This window comes from Onychomys torridus, chromosome 1 (assembly GCF_903995425.1).
Source record: "Onychomys torridus chromosome 1, mOncTor1.1, whole genome shotgun sequence".
NCBI classification, from domain to species: domain Eukaryota; kingdom Metazoa; phylum Chordata; class Mammalia; order Rodentia; family Cricetidae; genus Onychomys; species Onychomys torridus.
The window spans coordinates 8,803,303-8,828,069 of NC_050443.1; the positions used below are offsets into that span (position 1 = coordinate 8,803,303).

The following is a 24,767-nucleotide window of genomic DNA, read 5'->3' on the forward strand; positions in this document are numbered from 1 at the left end:
GTACCATATTTTCTTTATCCATTCTTCAGTTGAAGGGCATCTAGGTTGTTTCCAGGTTCTGGCTATTACAAACAATGCTGATACGAACATAGCTGAGCACAGGCCCTTATGGTATGATTGAGCATTCCTTGGGTATATGCCCAAGAGTGCTATAGCTGGGTCTTGGGGGAGATGGATTCCCAGTTTTCTAAGGAAGCACCATATTGATTTCCAAAGTGGCTGTACAAGCTTGCATTCCCACCAGCAGTGGAGGAGAGTTCCCCTTGCTCCACATCCTCTCCAGCATAAGCTGTCTTCTGTGTTTTTGATCTTAGCCATTCTGACAGGTGTAAGGTGGTATCTCAGAGTCATTTTCATTTGCATTTCCCGGATCATTAGGGATGTTGAGCAATTCCTTAAATGTCTTTCAGCCATTTGAACTTCCTCTGTGGAGAATTCTCTGTTTAGTTCTATAACCCATTTCTTAATTGGACTGTTGGGCATTTTGATGTCTAATTTCTGGAGTACTTTATATATTCTGGATATCAGCCCTCTGTCAGATGTGGGGTTGGTGAAGACATTTTCCCATTCTGTAGGCTGTTGCTTTGTCTTGTTGACTGTGTCCTTTGCTCTACAAAAGCTTCTCAGTTTCAACAGGTCCCACTGATTGATTGTTTCCTCTCAGTATCTATTTTACTGGTGTTATATTTAGAAAGTGATCTCCTATGCCAAGGCATTCAAGAGTACTTCCTACTTTCTCATCTATCAAGTTCAGAGTAACTGGATTTATGTTGAGGTCTTTGATCCACTTGGACTTAAGTTTTGTGCATGGTAACAGATATAGATCTATTTCCAGCCTTTTACACATTGACATCCAGTTATGCCAGCACAATTTGTTGAAGATGCTTTCTTTTGTCCATTGAACATTGCTGTAAATTCCCTTTATTATGTATAGGTATGTTCCATGTATTCCTGATCACTCCAAAACCTTTATCAAGAAGGGGTGCTGGATTTTGTCAAATGCCTTTTCTGCATCTAGTGAGATGATCATGTGGTTTTTTTTGTTTGAGTTTGTTTATATGGTGTATTACATTGACAGATTCCATATGTTGAACCACACTTGCATCTCTGGAATGAAGCCTACTTGATAATGGAGGATTATTGTTTTGATGTGCTCCTGGAGTCCTGTTGCCAGTATTTTATTGAGTATTTTTTGTGTCAATGTTCATGAGGGAGATCGATCTGTAGTACTCTTTCTTTCTTGCATCTTTGTTTGGCTTAGGAATCAGGGTAATTGTAGCCTCATAGAAGGAGTTTGGTAATATTCCTTCTGCTTCTATTGTATGGAACAATTTAAAAATATTAGTATTAAGTCTTCTTTGAAGCTCTGGTAAAATTATGCAGGGAAACCATCTGGTCCTGGGCTTTTTTTGGTTGGGAGACTATTAATGACTGATTCTAATTCCTTGGTGGTTATTGGACTACTTAAATGGTTTATCTGGTCTTGATTTAATTTAGGTATGTGGTACCTATCCAGAAAATTATCCATTTCATTTAGATTTTCCAGTTTTGTGAAATAGAGGTTTTTGAAGTATGACCTGATGATTCTCTGGATTTCCTCATTGTCTGTTGTTATGTCCCCATTTTCATTTCTGATTTTGTTAATTTGGATGCTCTCTCTCTGTCTTTTGGTTAGTTTGGATAAGAGCTTGTCTATCTTGTTGATCTTCTCAAAGAACCAACTCTGTTTCATTAATCCTTTGTATTGTTCTCTTTATTTCTATTTTATTGATTTCAGCTCTCAATTTGATAATTTCCTGGGATCTGTTCCTCCTGGGAGACTTTGTTTCTTCCTGTTCAAGAGCTATCAGGTGTGCTGTCACATCACTAGTGTGAGATTTCTCCAACTTCTTTATGTAGGCATTTAGTGCTATGAATTTCCCTGTTAGCCCTGCTTTCATAGTGTCATGTAAGTTTGGGTGTGTGGTGTATTCACTTTCATTGATCTCTTGAAAATCTTTAATTTCTTTATTTCTTCCATAAGCCATTAGTGATTCAGTTGAGCATTATTCAATTTCCATGAGATTTTAGGTTTTCTGTAGTTTTGTTTTGTTTTTTTTTTGGTTGTTGTTGTTGTTGAAATCTCACTTTAAACCATGGTGGTCTGTAGTTGGAGTTTTCCTGCCTGGCCCACAGTCAGGACAAATCTCTCTTACCCGCCAGTCCCACAGTCGCTCAGACCCAACCAAGAAAGCACACAGAAACTTACATTGTTTACAAACAGTATGGCCGTGGCAGGCTTCTTGTTATCTACTTCTTCTCTCTTAAATTAACCCATTTCTGTTAGTCTATACTTTGCCACATGGCTTGTGGCTTACCAGTGTCTTTACATGTTGCTTTTCATGGCGGCGGCTGGCGGTGTCTCTCTCCAGCCTTCTACTTCCCAGAATTCTCTTTTCTCTTGTCCCGCCTATACTTCCTGCCTGGCCACTGGCCAATCAGAACTTTATTTACACAGAGCGATATCCACAGCATTTCCCCTTTTCTTTTTTTTTTTTTTAAGGAAGGTTTTAACTTTTACATACTACAATTACATATAACAAAACAATTATCAAGCAAGAATTACAGTTACATTATTAAAGAAGATATCCTATCTTATATTGGTGAGTCTAAGGTTTTATATCTAACTTATCTTTTATCATAACTAAGCAAAATCATAACTATCTAGTCTTCAACCACTTCAAAGACCTCAGAAGGATATAATATTACCTGAGAACCGGGAGAAGGATGCAAGCAACTTTCGGGAGTATTGCAGGGTAGACAGAGACAGCTGGCAGCCTGAACAGTCACCTAATGTTCCTTTGTAATGTTGGGGCATTTGTCTTCAGCCCACAGGGCTAGAGTCTCTCAGTCACTTTTCTCAGTGTCCTGTAGAATGTCTGGCAGTTTCCTCTGTGAAGCAGGAACCTGAAGGACCATTTTGTCAAGCAAAGTTCAGTGGTCACCTTTCTATGGGTCCTGCATGTCCAGTCGATCAAGCAGTCCAGGCAAGAACAGTTTCTTGCCCAAATGGCTATTTTTGCCAAGGTGAAGATAAGATATGAAGTGTCTTCAATGCCCATCCTCCTCTCTGAAGTAAATCAGTGCTGCCAGGAGCAGACATGTCTCACTGTCCAGAACGTCTAAAGTTTTAAAAATATTTTAAATGCCATATTCTGTAGGTCTTTAAAGTATTTGAAGATTACCTATCTATCTGAAATATCTCTATGTATACCTAGAAGACTTAACTAACATGGCTACAAGTATGATTATCATAGATGACTAATTATTAATCTATTTTTAATTATCCATTACAATTTAAAATGAACTATATAAACATAATACATTAAACACGAGTAGAAATATATACACAATATAACAAATTAGCTTTAAGTTTGTATCAATAGACTAAAAACTATACCAATGTAAAACATTTTGAACAAGTTATTGTTCTTTAGAAGATCCTTAATCTACCCTTTCATCCTATCATATCTATATCATATCCCCTTTTTATCTTTAGAAAGAGATTGCATAAATAATCAACCAGTTTTAAATAAAAATGTTGGTTTTTCTCTGTCCCACACCAGAGGGTTCTTCTGATCTGGGACACAAGAATCTCTTAAACTTTTCTTTTAGCAATATGTCTGGGTTTAGAGAAGGAGTGAGCCAATTCCATCTCCAAAGCCAGCTTGATAATTTTGGGAATGTGGGCGTAGTTTCTCTTACTACTTCCTGCTGGAGGGGCACGCTGTATCTTATGAGGACACAAAGAAAATTTTAGGATTATGGAGTAGTCCGTGAGGGTAAACCTCTGAGCCAGTTGCCTTGAAACCATTCTGGATGTTGGATCATCTGGGCCATGGTGTCATTGGAGACCTTTCAGGTGGTCTTGGCTGATCAAACCTGATGTATCTTAATCTGGAACAAATCCATAGCCTCTGGCTTTCTGTGGAAACAAAAGCAGAGACTCTTTTCCAAAGCAACATATCCTTATTTCCAAAATTTACATATTTGTTTAACTCAACAGCTTTTACGGTCAAATCTTTTTTTGCAGTTAAAAATCCCAAAAACAAGACAAACCAGATTCTCTGTGGAATATCCATCTTTGTAAGAGTGAAACACTGCTGTGGCTGCTGGCTCCGCCCACCTCAGCTTCCCAACATGGCTGTGGTACAGTTTACCGCCAGCTTTGGGTCTGGAGCCATGTGTACCATCAACTATCAGAAGCAGTTCTATCAAAGCAGTGCATAACCCAGAAACCTTTAAAAAAAAAAAAAAAAAAAAAAAAAAAAAAAACTAGCAAAGGCTAAATCCACCATGCAGTAGAGTAAAGTGTCACTTGTAGACTCCTCATTCCCGCTGCACTACAGGTCAGATGCACACACCAGGAACCCGCCTTAGTAGCTCAAACAGGCAGGCTGCCTCTAACTTAAGAAAGACAACTAGGAAGCTGTTTTTAGCTCCGGTTTAATCTTTTTTTTCTCAGGTTTTAGGTGGAAACTCTTGACAACATGTTGGGTGCCATTTGTAGTTGGAGTTTTCCTGCCTGGCCCACAGTCAGGACAAATCTCTCTTACCCGCCAGTCCCACAGTCGCTCAGACCCAACCAAGAAAGCACACAGAAACTTACATTGTTTACAAACAGTATGGCCATGGCAGGCTGCTTGTTATCTACCTTTTCTATCTTAAATTAACCCATTTCTGTTAGTCTATACTTTGCCACATGGCTTGTGGCTTACCAGTGTCTTTACATGTTGCTTTTCATGGCGGTGGCTGGCGGTATCTCTCTCCAGCCTTCTACTTCCCAGAATTCTCTTTTTTCTTGTCCCACCTATACTTCCTGCCTGGCCACTGGCCAATCAGAACTTTATTTACACAGAGCAATATCCACAGCAGTGGTCCGATAGAACACAGGAGGTTATTCCAATTGTTTTGTATCTGTTGGGATTTCCTTTGTGGCCAAGAATGTGATTGATTTAGAGATGGTTCAATGGGGTGCTGAGAAGAAGGTGTATTCTTTTTCATTTGGGTGGAATGTTCTGTAGATATCGATTAAGTCCATTTGAGTCATAACATCAGTTAAATCCATTATTCCTCTGTGAAGTTTCAGTTTGGCAGATCTGTCCAGCAAAGAAAGTGGGGTGTTGAAGTCTCCCACTATTAATGTGTTGGGTTTTATAAATAATTTAAGCTTTAGTAATGTTTCTTTTACATATGTGGGTGCCCTTGTGTTTGAGGCCTAAATGTTCAGAATTGAGACTTCATCTTGGTGGATCTTTCCTACAATGAGTATGTAATGTCCTTCATCATCTCCTTTCATTGATTTTAGTTTGAAGTCTATTTTGCTGAATATTAAGATGGCTATACCAGCTTGCTTCTTAATACCATTTGATTGGAAAGTCTTTTCCCAGCCTTTTATTCTTAGGAAGTGTCTGTCTTTGAATTTGAGGTGTGTTTCTTGTATGCAGCAGAAAGATGGGTCCTGTTTTCATATCCATTCTGTTAGTCTGTGTATTTTTATAGGTGAATTAAGTCCATTGATATTAAGGGATATTAATGACCAGTGATTGTTCGTTCCTGTTATTATTTTTATTTTGGGTGGTAGTGTGTGTGTACTTCTCTTCTTTGGGGTTTACTGCTGTGGTGTCATCTATTGCCTATGTTTTTGAGGGTGTGTCTGACTTCTTTGGATTGGAATTTTCCTTCTAGTGCTTTCTGTGGGGCTGGGTTTGTAGATAAGTATTGTTTAAATCTGGTTTTGTCTTGGAAGATCTTGTTCACTCCATCTATGATGATTGAAAGTTTTGCTGGGTATATTAGGCTGGCATCCATGGTCTCTTAGTGTCTGCATTGTATCTGTCCAGGTCCTTCTGGTCTTCAAAGTCTCCATTGAAAAATCAGGTGTTATTCTGATGGGTGTGCCTTTATAAGTCACTTGGCCTTTTTCCTTTGCTGCCCTTATTATTCTTTCTTCATTCTGTACATTTAATTGTTTAATTATTATGGGGCGAGGGGACATTTTGGGAGTTCTAGTCTGTTTGGTGTTCTATAGGCTTCTTGTATCTTCATAGGCATTTCTTTCTTTAAGTTGGAAAAGTTTTCTTCTATGATCTTGTTAAATATATTTTCTGTGCCTTTGAGTTGGTTTTCTTCTCCTTCCTCTATCCCTATTATTCATAGGTTTGGTCTTTTCATGGTGTCCCAAATTTATTGACTTTGTTGGTTTTAGTGTTTTCTTTGACTGATGAGTCTATTTCTCCTACTGTATCTTCAAAACCAGAGATCCTCTCTTCCATCTCTTGCATTCTGTTGGTTATACTTGCATCTGAAGTTACTATTCATTTACTCAGATTTTCTATTTCCAGCATTCCTTCTGCTAGTGTCTTCTTCATTTTTTCTATTTCTCTCTTCAGGTCTTGGACTGTTTCCCTCATCTGTTTCATTGCTTTTTCATTATTTTCTTTCATGGACTTACTGTTTTCATCTGCTTTATTTGTCCTTTCCTCTACTTTTAATAGTGTTATTCCCATTTTTTGTTTGTCTGTTCCTCCACTTTATTTTTTATTTCTTCTATATAAGGTTCTAGCCTCTTCATGATGTTTCTTATAAGGTTGTTTTCTTCTGATTCTTCTATTCTATGCTGTTCAGGTGTAGCTGTCGGGGAAGTGCTAGATTCTGGTGATGCTGTATTGCACTTTATTTTGTTGTAAATGCTTCTGCCTTGACATCTGCCCATCTCCTTGTGGATTTGTTCTTGGTCTTATCAGTGCACTTTGTCCAGACATAGCTGACAGATTTAGGGAGCCTCTCTCTGGTCCAGAGGGAAGCTCTGGGCCAGATGGGAGCTGGGTGCTGGTCTTTGAGTCTCAGAAAGTGGTTGGGATCTCATTATCTTGTCCCAATGGGAGCTTGGACTGGATGGGTTCTGGAGGCTGGTCTCTGAGTCTCAGGATGTGGCTGGGGTCTCAAGCCGATAGGTGTGGGGTCAAAGTGTGGAGATTGCAGGGTCTGTCTACAGTCTTGGAAAAGGGGGACCTTCCCGCGGGGCCAGAAACTGGGGCCAAGTTTGCAGGTCTTCCCGTATGGCTGGTGCCCAGGGGTGGGACCTAGAGCCGGGAGGCCTCTCTGACTATAACCCCATGCACTCACCTCTGGTCCAGATGGGAGTTCCCGGGCAGGATGGAAGCTGGGGGCTGGTTTCTATGTCTCCAGAAGTGGCTGGGGTCTCAGGCAGATGGGTGTGGGGATAGAGAGTGGAGGTTGTAGGGTTCACCAGAGGGTCTTGGAGAGGGGAAACCTTCCAAGTGGGGTTGGGGGGTCCTGTCCTATGGCCAGAACCTAGGACTAAGTGGGGCAGGTCTTCCCTGGAACAGCTGGTGCCCAGGGCTGTGACCTAGGTGCGGGCCCCTTGGGTGTGACCCCAGGCACTCACCTCTGGTCCAGGACGGAGTTCCCTGATCTGTAATACTTAGCTCCAAATCTTTGTGTGCGAGTACATATGCTTGAGTAACATCACACCAGGTTCGAAGTTGTCCCTGCTGCTCCTTGAGCCACCAATGAAGATGTCCTCCTCCTCATCCCGATGGCTCTCAGCTGAACTGCTGCTCCAAAGCCTAAAATCTTAACCAGCCAAATGCTTGACTAGCCAAATGCTGCTAATGTACCTTCTGATTGTATTGTGTGGAACAATTTGAAGAGTATTGTTATTAGTTCTTCTTTGAAAATCTGGTAGAATTGTGCTCTGAAATCATCTGGTCCTGGGCTTCTTTTTTGGTTGGGGGACTTTTAATGACTATTTCTATTTCCTTGGGGGTTATTGGTCTATTTAAATTGTTTATCTGGTCCTGATTTAAATTTGGGATGTGATATCTATTCAGAAAATTGCCAATTTCTTTGAGGTGGAGTACAATTTTTTGAAGTATGACCTGATGATTCTCTGTATTTCCAGATTGTCTGTTGTTAGGTCTCCTTTTTCATTTCTAGTTTTGTTAAATTGGATGCTCTCTCTCTCTCTCTGCCTTTTAGTTAATTTGGATAAGGGCTTCTCTCTATTGTTAATATTCTTAAGGAATCAACTTTTCAATTTTATTGATTTCAGTACTCAATTAATTATTTCCTGGTATTTATTGCTCCTGGGTGAGTTTGATTCTTTTTGTTCTAGAGCTGTCAAGTGTGCTATTCAGTCACCAGTGTAAGATGTCTCTATCATCTTTATGTGGGCATTTAGTGCTATAAATCTTCCTCTTAGCACTGATCTCATAGTGTCCCCCAAGTTTGGGTATTTTGTAGCTTTCTTTTCATTGGATTATAGGAAATCTATGATTTGTTTATTTCTTCCTTGAATCAGTTGGGTATTATTCAATTTCTTTGATATTGTAAGCTTTCTGTAATTTTTTGTTGTGGTTGAAATCTAACTTTAAGCCATAGTGATGTGATGAAATACCATTTTTTTCCAATTTATTGTATCTGTTAAGATTGGCTTTTGTGAGCGAGCATTTGTTCAATTTTAGAGAAGGTTTCATGGGGTGCTGAGAAGAACATATATTCTTTTGTTTTAGAGAGGAATGTTTTGTTGATATCTATTAAGTCCATTTGAGTCATAATGTTTATAGTTCCATTGTTTCTCTGTTAAGATTCTGTCTGGTATACCTGTCCATTGGTGAGAGTGGGATGTTGAAATCTCCCATTGCTAGTGTTTAGGTTTTGATATGTGATTAAAGCTTTAGTAATATTTCTTTTTTTAATTTATTACATTTATGTTTTAATTTTATACATCATCCATGGGTTCTCCTGTCCTCCCCCCTCCCGCCCCCGACCCCACCTTCCCCTCAGCTCCTCCCCTCCATTCCCATCTCCTCCAGGGCCAAGACTCCCCTGGGGATTCATTTAAACCTGGTGGATTCAGTACAGGCAGGGCCAGTCCTCTCCTTCCAAGCTGAGCAAAGTGTCCCTGTGTAAGCCCAAGGTTCCAAACAGCCAGCTCATGCACTAAGCACAGGTCCAGTTCCCACAGCCTGGATGCCTCCCAAACAGTTCAAGCTATTCAATTGTCTCAGCTGGGGGGCCTGATCCAGCTGGGTGCTCCACAGCTTTGGTTCATAATTCATGTGATTCCATTTGTTTGCCAATTTGTCCCTGTGCTTTTCCAATCTTGGTTTCTTTTACAGATGTGGGGGCCCTTATATTTGGGCATAAATGTTCAGAATTGAGTCTTCATCTTGATGGATTTTCCCTGTGATAAATATGTAGTTCCTTCTTGATTGCTTTTGATTGATTTTAGTTTGAAGTCTATTTTATTAGATATTAGGATAACTACACCTGCTTGATTCTTAACTCCATTTGATTGGAAAGTCTTTTCCCAGCCTATTACTCTGAGGAAGTGTCTGTCTTTGAAGCTGAGGTGTTTTTCTTGTATGCAGCAGAAGGATGGGTCCTATTTTCAGATGTATTGTGGTATTGTGTTCCCCCAAATATTGTGCACCCTAATAAATTTATCTGGGGTCAGAGAACAGACAGCCACTAGATACAAAGGCTCGAAAATGGTGGCACTTATGCCTTTAATCCTAGCATTCTAGGGACAGAAATCCATCTGTTAAAGGATACAGCCAAGCATGGTGAATCATGCCTTTAATCACAGAAAGTGAGCCTTTAATCCCAGGGAGTGATGGCAGAAAGAGAAAGATACATAAGGCATGAAGACCAGAAACTAGAAGAATTTGGCTGGTTCAGCATTTGGCTGGTTAAGCTTTTAGGCTTTTGAGCAACAGTTCAGCTGAGACCCATTCAGATGAGGACACAGAGGCTTCCAGTCTGAGGTAACGGGATCAGCTGAGGAATTGGCAAGGTGAGGTAGCTGTGGCTTGTTCTGCTTCTCTGATCTTTCAATGTTCACCTCAATACCTGGCTCCAGGTTTGTTTTATTAATAAGACACTTTAAGATGTATGCTACAACATTCGTGGTATGAATTCATGAAAAGCTGCTTGCCTGTGGCCTTGTTGGCCCCTGCTTAGACCCAAGCTACCCTCAGCCAGTTGTGGTGGCACACTGGTTGGATTTGCTGAAGAAGGCACAGGCAGGAGGATCCCAAGTTTGAGGCTGGCCTAGGAGGCTTTGGCTGGGGCCTCGCTGCAAAGGTGGCAGCTGTGGAACTATGGAGGCAGCGACTGCTGCTCCAAGTTGCCGGCTTCTTCTCATCCTGTTGGTGACTATGGTTATGCTGCTACTTGGGACAAAGGGTTTACTACTGCTTGTTCAGAGAAGAATTACCTGGACCACTGTGTTACAAGAAAACACTAACAAAGGTCAGTTTGGAAAAGTTTGGCAAGACAAAAGGTGGGGAGAAATTGCTGTGAAGATTTTCTCATCTAGGAAAGAATGTTCATGGTCCTGAGAGACAGAAATTTATCAGACTGTGATTGCTCCAAACCACAGAAGAAGCACAAAAAAAAAAGAAAGAAAGAAAAAGAAAATCTACAGGGAACAATGACCACGCCTAACAGCAGCTTTGAAATCTTCAAAAGGAAGACAGGACCCCTCAAAGATGATTCCACATGGACTGTGGTCAAGCCATTAAGCTGATTAACACCAAGGAAAGATCAACTTTGGACTACAAACTACTCAGGACACTTTTGAGATGGCTAGCTGAGGTGATCCTGACAGGCTACTTGAACAAGGACTTGAAACAAGCCCTGCACTTTCTCATTATGCAGCAACTGGACAAATGATACAGGACTTGACAATTAACCCAAAAAAAATTCTTTTCAGTATCCCCTAAAGATGTCTTTACCCCCAGAAAGCATGAAGTTATTTTAGAAAACAATTCCCACATTCCCAAGATGTGGGGTGGGTAGTTTTTTGATCGTTCAATGACTTGTGGATATTGTCATTGTTTATGATGGTTGGTTACAAGTTGTTGATTGTTAATGGTCAGGAAAAGAGCTGAACAAGGAGATTAGATTCAGAGTGTTTGCTAGAAAAAAAGAGAAAGAAAAACGATAATATAGATATGAAGTAGATCATCGAATCTACTCTGAGAAAAAAGATAAAGAAATAATAGGATAAAAGGGTAGATCATTGGATCTACACTAAAAAGAAAAAGGGGAAGATATACAAAGTTACAAAAGGTAGACTACTGAATCTATCCTGAAAAGAAAAAAGAGAGAATATGAACATGATAAGATAAGAAGGTCAATTTTTGAATCTACTTTTAAAAAGGAACTACTTATTTTAACTAGGATAAGTAATGAAATTTTTTTTCTTTTTGAGTTTATCAGATGTTACTGGACTGGACATTGTTAATATATATAATGGAATTTTTATCTGAATTTTTCAAATGTTAATGGACTAGACATTGTTAATGTAATTCTTGACTGTATATATTGTATATACTTATTGGATAGTTTTTCTTGTATTAGTTATGTTTTTTCTTAATTTTAGACAAAAAAAGGGGAAATACCTGGCTCCAGGATTGTTTTATTAATAAGATTCTCTTTTCTTTTTTTTCTTTATTATTATGTGTTTTAATTTTATACATCAGCCATGGGTTCCCCCTGTCCTCCCCCCTCCCGCCCCCATCCCCAAGCCCCTCCCCTCCATCCCCATGTCCTCCAGGACCAAGACACCCCTGAGGATTCATTTAAACCTGGTGGATTCAGCACAGGCAGGTCCTGTTCCCTCCTTCCAGACTGAGCAAAGTGTCCCTGTGTAAGCACAAGGTTTCAGATAGCCAGCTCACGCACTAAGGACTGGTCTGGGTCCCACAGATTGGGTGCCTCCCAAACAGATCAAACTATTCAATTGTCTCACTTATCCAGAGGATCTGATCCAGCTGGGGGCTACACAGCCTTTGCTTCATAATTCATGTGCTTCCATTCGTTTGGCTACTTGTCCCTGTGCTTTTTGCAATCTTGGAATCAACAATTCACACTCTTGCAGTCGCTCCTCTTTCTCAAAAGTTGGACTCCTGGAGCTCCACCTGGGGCCTGGCTGAGGATCTCTGCATCCACTTCCATCAGTTATTGGATGAGAGTTCCAAGACGACTGTTAGGGTGTTTAGTCATCTGATCACCAGACTAGGTCAGATCAGGCTTTCTCTCGACCATTGCCAGCAGTCTACAGAGGATGTATCATTGTGGATTTCTGGGGACCTCTCCAGCACTCTGCCTATTCCTGTTCTCATGTGGTCTTCCTTTATCATGGTCCTTTATTCCTCATTCTCCCTTTCTGTTCTTGATCCAGCTGGGATCTCCTGCTCCCCTAAGATTTCTTTCCCTCAAATCTTGCCCTTCATTACTCCCACTGTCGTCCAGGTTGTTCATGTAGATCTTATCCATTTCTCTGTCATTGGGTGATCCCTGGGTCTATCCTAGGATCCCATTTTCTAGGTAGCCTCCCTGGAGTTGTGTAGCAGTCTAGTCATCTTTGTTTTATATCTAGTATCCTCCTATGAGTGAGTACATACCATGTTTGTCCTTCTGAGTCTGGGTTACCTCACTCAGGTTACATCACTCAGATGATTTTTTCTAGATCCATCCATTTGCCTGCAAACCTCATGATGTCATTGTTTTTCTCTGCTGAGTAGTACTCCATTGTGTATATGTACCATATTTTCTTTATCCATTCTTCAGTTGAAGGGCATCTAGGTTGTTTCCAGGTTCTGGCAATTACAAACAAAGCTGATACGAACATAGCTGAGCAAATACCCTTGTGGTATGATTGAGCATTCCTTGGGTATATGCCCAGGAGTGCTACAGTTGGGTCTTGGGGGAGAGGGGTTCCCAATTTTCTAAGGAAGTGCCATATTGATTTCCAAAGTGGCTGTACAAGGTTGCATTCCCACCAGCAGTGAAGAAGAGTTCCCCTTGCTCCACATCATCTCCAGCATAAGCTGTCTTCTGTGCTTCTGATCTTAGCCATTCTGACAGGTGTAAGGTGGTATCTCAGAGTAATTTTGATTTGCATTTCCTGGATAATTAGGGATGTTGAGCAATTCCTTAAATGTCTTTCAGCCATTTAAACTTCCTCTGTGGAGAATTCTCTATTTAGTTCTATAGCCCATTTCTTAATTGGACTGTTGGGCATTTTGATGTCTAATTTCTGGAGTTCTTTATATATTCTGGATATCAGCCATCTATCAGATGTGGGGTTGGTGAAGACCTTTTCCCATTCTGTAGGCTGTTGCTTTGTCTTGTTGAACGTGTCCTTTGCTCTACAAAAGCTTCTCAGTTTCAACAGGTCCTATTGATTGATTGTTTCTCTCAGTGTCTGTGCTACTGGTGTTATATTTAGAAAGTGATCTCCAGTGCCAATGCGTTCAAGAGTACTTCCTACTTTCTCTTCTATCAGGTTCAGAGTAGCTGGATTTATGTTGAGGGCTTTGATCCACTTGGATTTAAGTTTTGTGCATGGTGACAGATATGGATCTATTTGCAGCCTTCTACACATTGACAGTCAGTTATGCCAAATAAGATTCTTTAAGATGTATGCTACACACATCCATTCTGTTAACCTGTGTCTTTTTACAGGTGAATTGAGACCACTGATATTAATGGATATTTATGAGCAGTGATTATTAATTCCTGTTATTTTTTGGTAGTAGTGTTTTGTGTTTCTCTTGTTTGGTATATGTTGGTGTGGGACCATCTATTGCTTGTGTTTTCATGGGTGTATCTAACTTCCTTAGGTTAGATTTTTTTTTTCTTCTAGTGCTTTCTGTATGGGTGGATTTGTGGATTGTTTTAATGTGGTTCTATCATGGAATATTTTGTTTACTCCATCTCTTAGTGTCGGCATAACATCTGTCCAGGACCTTCTGGACGTCTCCATTGAGATGTCAGGTTTTATTTTGCTTGGTCTACCTCTATTTGTTACTTGGAATTTTTTCCCTTGCATCTCTTAATATTTTATTCTTTATTCTCTCTGTTTGGTGGTTTGATTATTATGTGGCCAGTGTTTTTTATTATTATTATTGTGTGTTTTAATTTTATACATCAGCCATGGATTCCTCTGTCCTCCCCCCTCCTGCCCCCACCCCCATGTTCCCACTTGTTTGTTTTTGTTTGTTTGTTTGTTTGTTTTTTGATGCAGTCTATTTGGTGTCCTGTAAGGTTCTTGTATCTTCATAGGCCTTTCCTTCTTTAAGTTGGGAAAGTTTTCTTCTATGATTTTGTTGAATATATTTTCTGTGCCTTTGAATTGATAGTCTTCTCCTTCTTCTATCCCTATTATTCTTAGGTTTAGTCTTTTAATGGTGTCCCAAATTTCCTGGATATTTTGTGTTATGACTTTTTTGGCTTTAATGTTTTCTTTGACTGATGAATCTATTTCCTCTATTGTATCTTCAACACTGGAGGTTCTCTCTTTCATCTCTTGCATTCTCTTGGTTATGCTTGCATCTGTAATCCCTGTTCATTTACACAGACTTTCCATTTTCAGCCTTCCCTCAGTTTGTGTCTTCTTTATTGCCTCTATTTCAGCTTTCAAATCTTGGATTTTTTCATTCACCTGTTTCATTCCTTTTTCTTGGCTTTCTTTAAGGGATTTATTGATTTCTTCCAATTTTTTGTTTGTCTTTTCTTTGAATTCTTTAGGGGCAGTTTTCATTTCCTCTTTAAAGATGTCTATTATCTTCTTAAAGTCATTTTATGATCTATTTCTTCTGCTTTGAGATGTTCAGTTCTTACTGATCTATCACCACTAGGTTCTGTTAGTGCCATATTGGTCTTTATGTTATTGAGTGTATTTTTGCACTGTTGTCTACCCATATCATCCTCCACTCCATGCAAGTGCTGACTGTGTCTGATGGAGTCTCTTTTGGTCTGATTAATACTCTTGGTCTAATATGAGCTCTTGGTCTAATCAGGCTCTTGGTCCAAGCTGTTCTGATAGATTCTGTGTCTCAGGGAGCAGATCTTAGTCCAATGGGCACCAGTGGGCTCTGTCTCAGGGAGCAGCTATTCCCAATTGCTGTAGAGTGAGACCTGTTTCCTGCTCCCAATCAGTGCAGGGTGGGCTTATGTCTCCCGTTTTCACTGGTGTCACAAGGAGCTGTTTTCTTGGTGGGGGGGGCAACTAGCCAGTCCCTGGGGCTCCAATGACTTGGGAGAGGGGCACAGGATGTGCCCCCAGGGCCAAGGGGTGAGGGATCTGGTCTGCCAAGTCCAGAAATGGGGCCTTACCTGTTCCAAATTGGTGCAGGATGGGCTTATGGCTCCAGTGGTCACTAGTGCCACAGGGAATGGTTGTCTTGGTGAGTTGGTGAGGCTTTAGGATTCTTTTTTAAGCTTTGTCAGGTTTTATGAGAAAATTTTGGTATACATTAGAATACTATGTGTAAAGGGACATTTCCTATTCTAACTGCCTAGTCCCAAATAACTGACTTAGAGATTGAATATAAATGATAAATGTTCAGCTGAGAGCTTAGGCTTGTTATCAGTTCAATCTTACATTTAAGTTAATCCATTTCTATTAATCTATGTAATGCCATGTGGCTTGTGGCTCTACCTGTCTTCTAGCATGTCTTGCTTTCTTGGTGGCTGGCTGGCATCCCTCCTGACTCCACTCTCCTTCATCCCATCATTCTCAATTTTTTGCTTTCCCATATAAGTTGCTGCCCAGCTAACTGCCTGTCACATTTTCATTAACCAACATGAGTAATACATATTCATAATGTAAAAAAGGATTACTCCATGGCAGACACCCTTGTAGATCAAAGGATTTGTGGCTGGCTTCATCTTTACATTTCTCTTTTGATATTGTGCAAAGCACATTCCTGTAACAAAGATGCTAGAAAGTAGGGATGAAAGCTCTATGTAGTCACCAGCTGAGCATCTCCATGTCCACAAGTTATGAAGGTGTTGTCTTCAGCAATGGCAACTTGCTGTCAGTTTGTTGAAAACAACTTATAGCCTGTGTTGTTAGGAGTTCTCATGAAATCTCTTTGGGCAACAACTCAATTAGGTGTAAACTAATCTCAGAAATAGAAAATTTCTTTGGTGACAAGAGATGAGGCCATTTGCAATACCATATCCCACATTATTAGGCTATATTATTTACATGGTCCTTATATGTGTGTATGTATGTGTGTGTATGTGTATATATGTGTGTATTCATTCATAGATATAGATATAGATATACACATATATAAAGAAGTTACTACTGTATTATGTTGCATATGTTCCCTCAAATGTCCCTTAGTTTTAGATGTATCACCTCATAGTCCCTCCTCCCAGTCTCCCTCCTTCCACCCTCCCTGCTTGATCCTACCATTGCAGCACTTAACTATTGATCCATAACTTGCCCTCTATGTTTTGATTTTTTTATAATCATTACATGCTGTAGGGACTTTCTTTCCTGATTCAGCCTATTTGGTGTTCTATATGCTTCTTTTAGTTTGATAGGCATTTCCTTCTTTAGGTTAGAGAAGTTTTCTTGTATGATTGTGTCGAAAATATTTTCTGTGCCTTTGAAAAGGGTTTTCATCTTCTTCCTCTCTTCTTATTATTGGATTTACTCTTTCTGTAGTTTCCCTGATATTCTGAACATTATATGATGGGTATTCTTTAGATTTAACCTTTTCTTTGACAAATGTATCTATTTCTTCTATTTTGTCTTTAATGCCTGAGATTTTCTCATCTGTTTCTTGTATTGTATTCATGAAGCTCACATATGAGGTTACTGTTTGAGTTCCTAAGTTTTTCTTTTGCAGATTTCCTTCAATTTGAGTTTTCTTGATTTATTTCATTTCTACTTTCAGGTCTTGAATGGTTTATTCATTTCCTTCCACTGTTTGTGTTTTCATAGATTTCTTTATGATATTTAGTCTTTTCCTCTATCATCTCCCTACATGCTATTTTAGGGTCAGTTTCTTATTCTGTATCTGTGGTGGAATATTCAGGGCCTGTTGTAGTATGGTTTCTGGGCTCTAGTGAAAACATGCTGTCTTGGGTGTTATTGACTGTGCTTTCAGGTTGGCATCTAGGCATCTAGGATTGGGAAAATTGTAATTCTACATGCTGATATCTGGTCTTGTCTTTATTGGGTTCATGCATTCTTCCTTAATTTTTGTTGCTCTGTCTGGTACTTAGGAGAGTGTAGTAGCTGTGTGTTGTATGGTAGGAAATTCTTCTGGGATCATGAGAATTGTGGCCACTGGGAGTTCCACCTAAAATGTTTCCAGATATAGAAAGCTGAAACTTAGGAATGAGGATAGTCTAGGAGGTTGTTATTATAAGGTCCATAGGAGGGAAGAGAGAAGCATTTTCCACAGGAGATGCTTAGTTAGTCACCTGAGAATGGGGCCACTGAAAGAGGTCAGGTCACAGCAGAAGGTTCAATATAAAGCTGTGAATGAGACTGAGGAGTAGACTTGGAAAAATGGAAGGAGAGATGAAGATCTGCATTTAGCCTATTTGCTTTCTTTGTCAGAGTGGCCTGTAGGTGCTTAGGGAGTGTCTTCTGGATTTCAGGATTCACTAGGACAAAACAATGAGTATAGAGAAGGAACTTTGGAGCTTGAGACTTGTGTTATCCATATGAAACAAGGTCATTTGGTGGAGGAGAGACTGTAGCAGGAGTTCTATACAGAGCTGAGAAGGAGACTAGGAGACTGGACTTGAAGGAGCAAATAGAGAGGGAAAGATATGCATTTCGCTTAACTGCTTCCATGCCCAGTTTAGTCTGTGGGTTACCAGGGAATGCATGATGGAGTTCAGGTATGGAAAAAATCAATGCATTGGTGTTGGGATATTAGGATGGGTCTGGGAAATACACTAGCTATGTGGGTGGCTGAGACAGGTGTTCTGCAGTAGAGCTGGTGGTAACACTGGGGAATTTTGCGTAAAGGAATGATGGGAAAGAGATGTGTAGTTACTTTACTTCTTCCCTGACCAGAATGATCTCTGGTTTCACAATGAGGGCCTGTTGGAGTTGGATGGTGAGATAGTACAATAAATTACAGAACTAAGGTTAGAAGATCTGTGGAATCCGTTCTAGGTTGGGGGAAAATTGCTACAGGTTTTCTGTGGCATAACTGGGCATAAGACTAGGGAATTGGATCTGGAGGAGCACAGTGAAAGGTAAAAGTCTACAGTCAACCTACCTGCTTCCCTGGCAGGAGTCAAAAAATAATTTTTAATGAAATATATTAAGGAGCATCAAAACCAGGAAAATTGGATTATTCAAAGGGAATTTGATCTCTTAATGATATCATCCAGGAACAGAAATTTTCCATATAAGTAGCAATACAAAAGACTCTTTTGTCTTCTGTAAAATATTTTACTTTCTCATCATAAAATTCAATATTCTCCAAGAAGCTTCCTTACTAAGATGTCTTTTTTGCATGGAAGTGCAGTCTCCCATAAGTTTTCTGTCCAACCATTCCACACATTTTTTTTCTGTTATTGCCATGGTTATTTACCTTCCCATGAAATATTTCCTAAATCTGTGATAAAATATGTAATAAAAGTTTTGAGACAATGATACCTTTAGAACCCCAGGAAAAGAGCTGAAATTCAAAGCAAAATCCAAGACTGTGCCTTCTTGTGACTAATTCCTAGTGTTAATCCAGTTGTGGCAGTGCACTTTTGTAATTCCAGAATATGGGTATCTGAAGTAGGAATATTGTGAAAGTGATGCCAATCTGAGTTACAGCATGAGGTAAAACTCAAAACAAACTAATAGCTCCCCAGAAGTATCCCCAAGTAATAATTATTGAAATCATTCTTATGAAAGTTTAAAACGATTATTTTCACTTACCCAAAGGGTGCAGTTTTACATGGTGTAAGCATTAACCTCTCTCAAATTCTTTTTACACATTGTCTTCTTTCCTGTGGATCATTGTCTAGAATTATTCCTACAAGTTTCTTTGGACATCACAGGGAGGTGGGGGGCGACACCTTTAACACCAGCACTTAGGTGACAAAGGCATGTAGGTGGATCTCTGACCTCTTTGAGCTTGAGGTCAGTCTGGTCTCCAGAGCAACTTCAATCCCACCAGAGAGGGCTCCATATTGAGACACCTCTAAAGAAAAACATCTCAATACATTTAGTAGGTGGGTTGTCACACACCTATGAACACATAACTGCAAAGATGGGAACAAGAGAATCAGCTGTTCAATGAATTCATCCACCATGAAGTAAGTTTGAGAACAGCATTGGTTATATGAGACCTTGTCTCTAATATCCTCTCCTCCCTAGAAGAAATTCTAGCCTCTGTCTCTTAGGGGTATACATCAGTCACATTGCAAGCCCACTCAATATACAAGTGCTGTGTGCAATTCCAACCCTCTCAACATTTACTGTATCTTTCCTAAACCTTTTTCAATGCTTTCTCATTTCATGTTGCCATTTCTTTCTTCACGTCCCTTTCTCATCTTCTATCCATAGTTCCTATCTCTTCATCTGCTCTCTCAGAGTTTTTTTCTTGATAACCTTCATTTTTGTTTCTTCTTCTTTTAGGACACAAAGAACACCATAAAGAAGATTTGTGACTTCCTAGGAAAAAAAATAGAGCCAGATGAGCTGGATATGGTCCTCAAGTACAGTTCCTTTAAAGCCATGAAAGAAAATAAAATGTCCAATTTCAGTCTCGTCACAGAAGTTATAGCTCCTAATGGTTTGGATCTCTTGAGAAAAGGTGAAGAAGTTTTTGAGCTTTAAATGATGTCAGGAGATGGGGAGGGCTTGTTATTCCAGTGAGACTATAGGAAAGAGTTGGGAATGTTTCAGAAGTCATTGCTCATCACATCATAGTTTCACACAGACCTTACAGAAGATTCATTCCATGGTGATGATGTGGGCTTCAGTAGCTCTGGAACAATTGATTTGTTCTGGGAGAGGATCTTGGGATTGCAGATAGTTGTGTCCAGTACCATAAATAGGAAATCAAAAGGGTAGACATGTTGCAATGAGGCTTAATAAGGCCCCCTATATCATAGAAATCTAAAGAAAATACGTAATACATGGGATCAAAGATATATTCACAATGATAATCACAGAAAACACTTCCATTCATGGCTGGACAAGATGTTGAACATATCAAGATTTCTGTCCCACACAAGGCTGAGAGTAGACCCCATAAAACTAAGCAAATTATTCATCAGTGTTACACCTCATGGTATTTACCAACCTATATTTGGATTGCTTCAGGCTCAGAGCTACTCAGTTTGTTCTGAATTGCCTCTCCAGAAATGGGAATATCCATATTCTCTATGTCTGTGCTGCCTATCAATGCTGGGTCACATTGTGGGTGTGGTTTCACAGCTGTAAAGTTGAGGGGCTACTGTACTAAAAAGAACCACGCTTAGAAGGTCACCTTTTCCTAATTACCAAATAATTGGTGAAATGGGACTTGGCATTGAAGAAGGAATGAATCACATGTCAGGTCTTTGGGGACAAGTAAAAAAAATGGTTATAGACTCAGCAAGTGGAGAGTTATTGGTTATGGGTTTAATTTTCTTCTTCCAATAATTTATATGCTTCAGTCTTAACCTCCAATTATCCTCCACCCTAGAGAGTAAGGATCAGGTCATAGAACATAAAGATATCAGGAGTATACAGGGAAGTAAGTTAAAATGGTTAGCAGATTGCAATTAACTAATATACCTGGTGTCCTCACAAGAGGAAGTTTGGACTCCTATGAGAGCACACATACATGTCACTTCAAGAATATCATCATCTATACACTATGGACTGAGACCTCTGGAGAATCCACTGCTATTGACTGAGATAACCTCAGACTGCTGTGCTCCAGACAGAGACAGAGTTGTCTGCACTAGAACTAAAAGTCCCACATAAGAAGAGAAGTTTCCCATTCTTAGATTTCCTGTAATGAATCAGAATTGGGAGGAGGAAAAACAGTATGTATACATAAAAAGCTTGAATGAGATGCCAAAAAGAATGAAATGTCTTATTTAATAGGGAAATGCTATGGAAACTAACAAGTAAAAGTTTTGTCAGAAATATAATGGAGCAGATGCAATAGAATTAATGACAAAATTCCATGAAGACAACTGCCATTTCCTCTTTTGCATGTAGACTCTTTCAGGATGAGACCACAGTGGGATTTTATATAATTTTCTCTAAAACATAGTATTTTTCATGTATCATATTGGTAGTTGTCATAAAACTTGATCTTTCACATAAGTCCTTTGTAATTTATCATAATGATTATATATGACATCTGCATCTTCTGCATTTGAAGATAACTTTTACTCTGGGGAATTACTTTTCTTCTACTCACACTCATTATAAGCCATGAGTCCACTGGAAACAAGGTCATTGAAGGGGAAGACCAACTTCATTACTTGTCCAACCCTGTTTCATGACTTCATTATTGAGGATGCTGAGATGGATATCTGGGAAACACTTTTGAAAGAATATGATGAATGAGGGTAATGTTGGTCTTTTCAATTCCTACATCCAATTGGTTCCTTTTATTTAATCATGAAGGTATGAGCAATCAAAGATTAATTATAAAATGAATTTAATTACTTACCAGTAGGTACTTAATACCCTAAATGATAATGCATGAAAAGCTTTGCTAACTGTTAGCCTGGCCTTAAGCAGGAAGAATTCTCTAGACCTATTTTCAGTGTCCTTTAGTTGCTCTACTCAGGACCCAAGAAAAATACCTTTTCTTGCCACTGGAGAGCTACTCTTTACCTGGGAGACTCAATCATCTGGCTACATGGAATGAATCTGGATTTAAGCTTTAAGCAATAATTATCTACAAACTATTTTGATCATTATGATTCCATATTTAGATACAGCAGGAAATACAGATCGGAGAAATGGTCCTTCCCATTCATCCACAGTTTTGTTGACAGAACTTTTATAAAGACATTGTCATAATGAAGACATGAGGAAGGAAATGTCTTCTGACAAACTTCAATGGTTTTAGACCTCAATACTTCACAGTGGATGTTCCCTAAATAGAATGCTTTAGTCATTAATAATTTTCACTTGTGTCCTTAGAAGGCATTAATCTGAGACACAAAGGGAAAAAGACCTAGAGAGAAGCCCACTATTTGCAGGCCAATAAAAAGCCAGGGAAGGTCTGGACAACAACCTTTTATGAGATATGCCCCCTCCAGGAAGTTCCTTTCTAAGAAGAGTTAAGTCACAAAAGAGTTTAGAGTTATCTTGTCCCCTGACACACCAGAGTTTGAGGAGAGTTTTAGAAAGAATGAATGAAGAGAAATATATGCTTGTAAGGTGCACAAGATTTTGACATAATACTTCTTACAACTTCATATGTGTACCTACAAAGACATACTCCTCTCATCTGGACTGATTCATGTGGGCAGCCATATTGAATTTACTGAGACTCTGTTAGCTCAGCATCCAGTCCAGCTTATCAAGAGCCAGGTGTGCTGTGGGAAACAATAATGAAGATATAAGAAACCTGAGAGTAGCAATGGATACCCACAGGTTACCATCTTAACAGATGACACTCTCATAGTAATATCAATTAATGGCATATTATTTGAATATGGTGTATCAATAACTACAACTTAATTCTGAATATGTTATTTTTTATTTATTAATACTACTGGGAATTTAAAATTAACTTATATAATACATAAAGAACACAATGTGATAAGGAAAAGCATACTTCTACAGTCAGTCTTTTTGGCTTCAAGTCTACATCCATCACTATCATGCTGGGAAGCATCTCAAGGACTAATGTTTTCTCATCAACAAAATGGAAACAAAGCTAGTACTTTTCTCACTCATTCATAAATGCTTTCAAAAATTCCATACTGAGTATGTTCTATGTGTCTGATATGATTTGATAAATGAATTCTTTACCAATGAAAGATACAATTTGCATTTCTATATATTAGATACATATTTCAGGCATCTTCACAAAAGGGAAATTCATCAATGTGTCACAGTTATGAAATAAAATACAACAAGGACATGGCCTGCAGAGTTCTACATAGAAGGAAATAGGAGAAGACGTTCACAGGGACAAAAGTTAGGAAACAAAAGAAAAAAGTGAGTATATGGAAGACATTAGTACTCTAGAAAGAAGGGACACACAATTCAATGAGAGAACTTACACAGTTTGACATCTCTAATGTCAAACCTAAAGACATACTAGAATGGAGTGATGAGACCCAAAGTCTGGTAAAAATGCATGGTAAAAAAAATCATGTAGGTCTTGATGCATCACCAGACACCATGCTGATTGAAAACAGAAATCTTGGGATGTTGTCAGCTGGCAGTATCTGGGTCTCCTGTATCTGACAAAAGCATCAAGATGATTGACATGTAGCTCACAACAGTGTGCATCTTCAACTCAAGAAGATCTGATGCCTCAAAGCTCTGCATGAACATGCACTTGTGTGTTCCTACACACACACACAATTTAACATAATTTTAAATATCATTTAAAAGTTGCTTGCATGTTTTGCAGAACTTTTATAAGTAAACACTAAAATTTAAAAAGAAGAATTAAAATCTGTTTGGATAATGGAGATAGGAAACTCTATTGGGTTGGACAGTGTGATGGAAGCAGGTGTAGAGGGAAAGCAGGAATAATTTCAACATCTAAAAGGTAGAGCTAGTGTTAAAGCTGTTGGTATGGTTGAATAGGAGAAGGGGGGACATTATTGCCAAAGAGGTAGAAGTCTGATGGATATTACTTCAAGGCATAAGATGTGTTCTCCAGGAAGTCACTGGTACTTCCACTTTATTAACTGTGTGGCCCTTATCAAGAAGATGGTAAGAGCATGTGAAGGAAGGAGTGAGAGAAGTATTGAGATCATCACTAACCCATCTATGTGTCTGCTTCACATTTTTTAGGCATGACTGGGGACTGGAAGAATCACTTTACAGTAGCCCAAGCTGAAGCCTTTGATAAAGTATTCCAGGAGAAAATGGCTGGTTTCCCTCCAGAACTGTTTCCATGGGAATAAATTCTTAAAACTGAATATATATATATATATATATATATATATATATATAGAGAGAGAGAGAGAGAGAGAGGGGGGGGGGGGGGTTTATTTTCCTGTCCTTGTACATGTGAATGACTGAGTATTGTCACAGAATAAACCCTGATATTGAATTGTAGAGTTTTGGGGGTTTTTTTAGATATGAAGTAATAGAAGTATTAGTAGTGGTAATAGTAGTGGAAGTAGTTGTAGTGTGTGTGTGTGTGTGTGTGTGTGTGTGTGTGTGTGTGTGTATGTATGTTTCCATATTTCTGTGTACAGTGCTTTCAGAGGTCAGAAGAGTGCATTGGTTCCCATGGAGTTACAGTTATATATTGCTATTAGCTTCCTGCTTTGTGTCTTGGAACTGAACTCAGGTCCTCTATAAGGACAGTACAGTCCTCTTGAACTCAGAATCATCTCTCCAGCTCTGAATCTTGGAGGCTTGAGTCATCAAATATTTGCTTCTTTTATTATACTTTGTTTATACATTGTCAGTTAACTCCAATACACTTCATGGAATTCCAGCTTAAAACAATCCTTGTAATATTTTAAACATTAAAAAAACTACAAGAAAATTTAAGTACTTTTTATTCTGTGATTTTTGTTCAAAAGAAATTAAAAAATTGTATTCATTGAGATTTTGAAACTTCATTCAAATAGCCTAAGGTGTAGCAAGAACTTTATAAACATATTTCTGCTCAGAATTTTATATCTCCATTTCACTTTTTCTTTTTTTGGAATTTTAGTGGGTGTTTAAAATGTTGTATTACATTATGAAACTTTGATACAGACATGCATATCATTGTAAT

General features: G+C 39.0%; 1 pseudogene; it reads left to right on the top strand.

Annotated features, from left to right (window-relative positions):
* The window catches only part of LOC118572481, a 66,848-nt pseudogene extending 42,908 nt beyond the window's left edge, over positions 1-23,940 (top strand).
* The last annotated feature ends 827 nt before the right edge of the window (positions 23,941-24,767 follow it).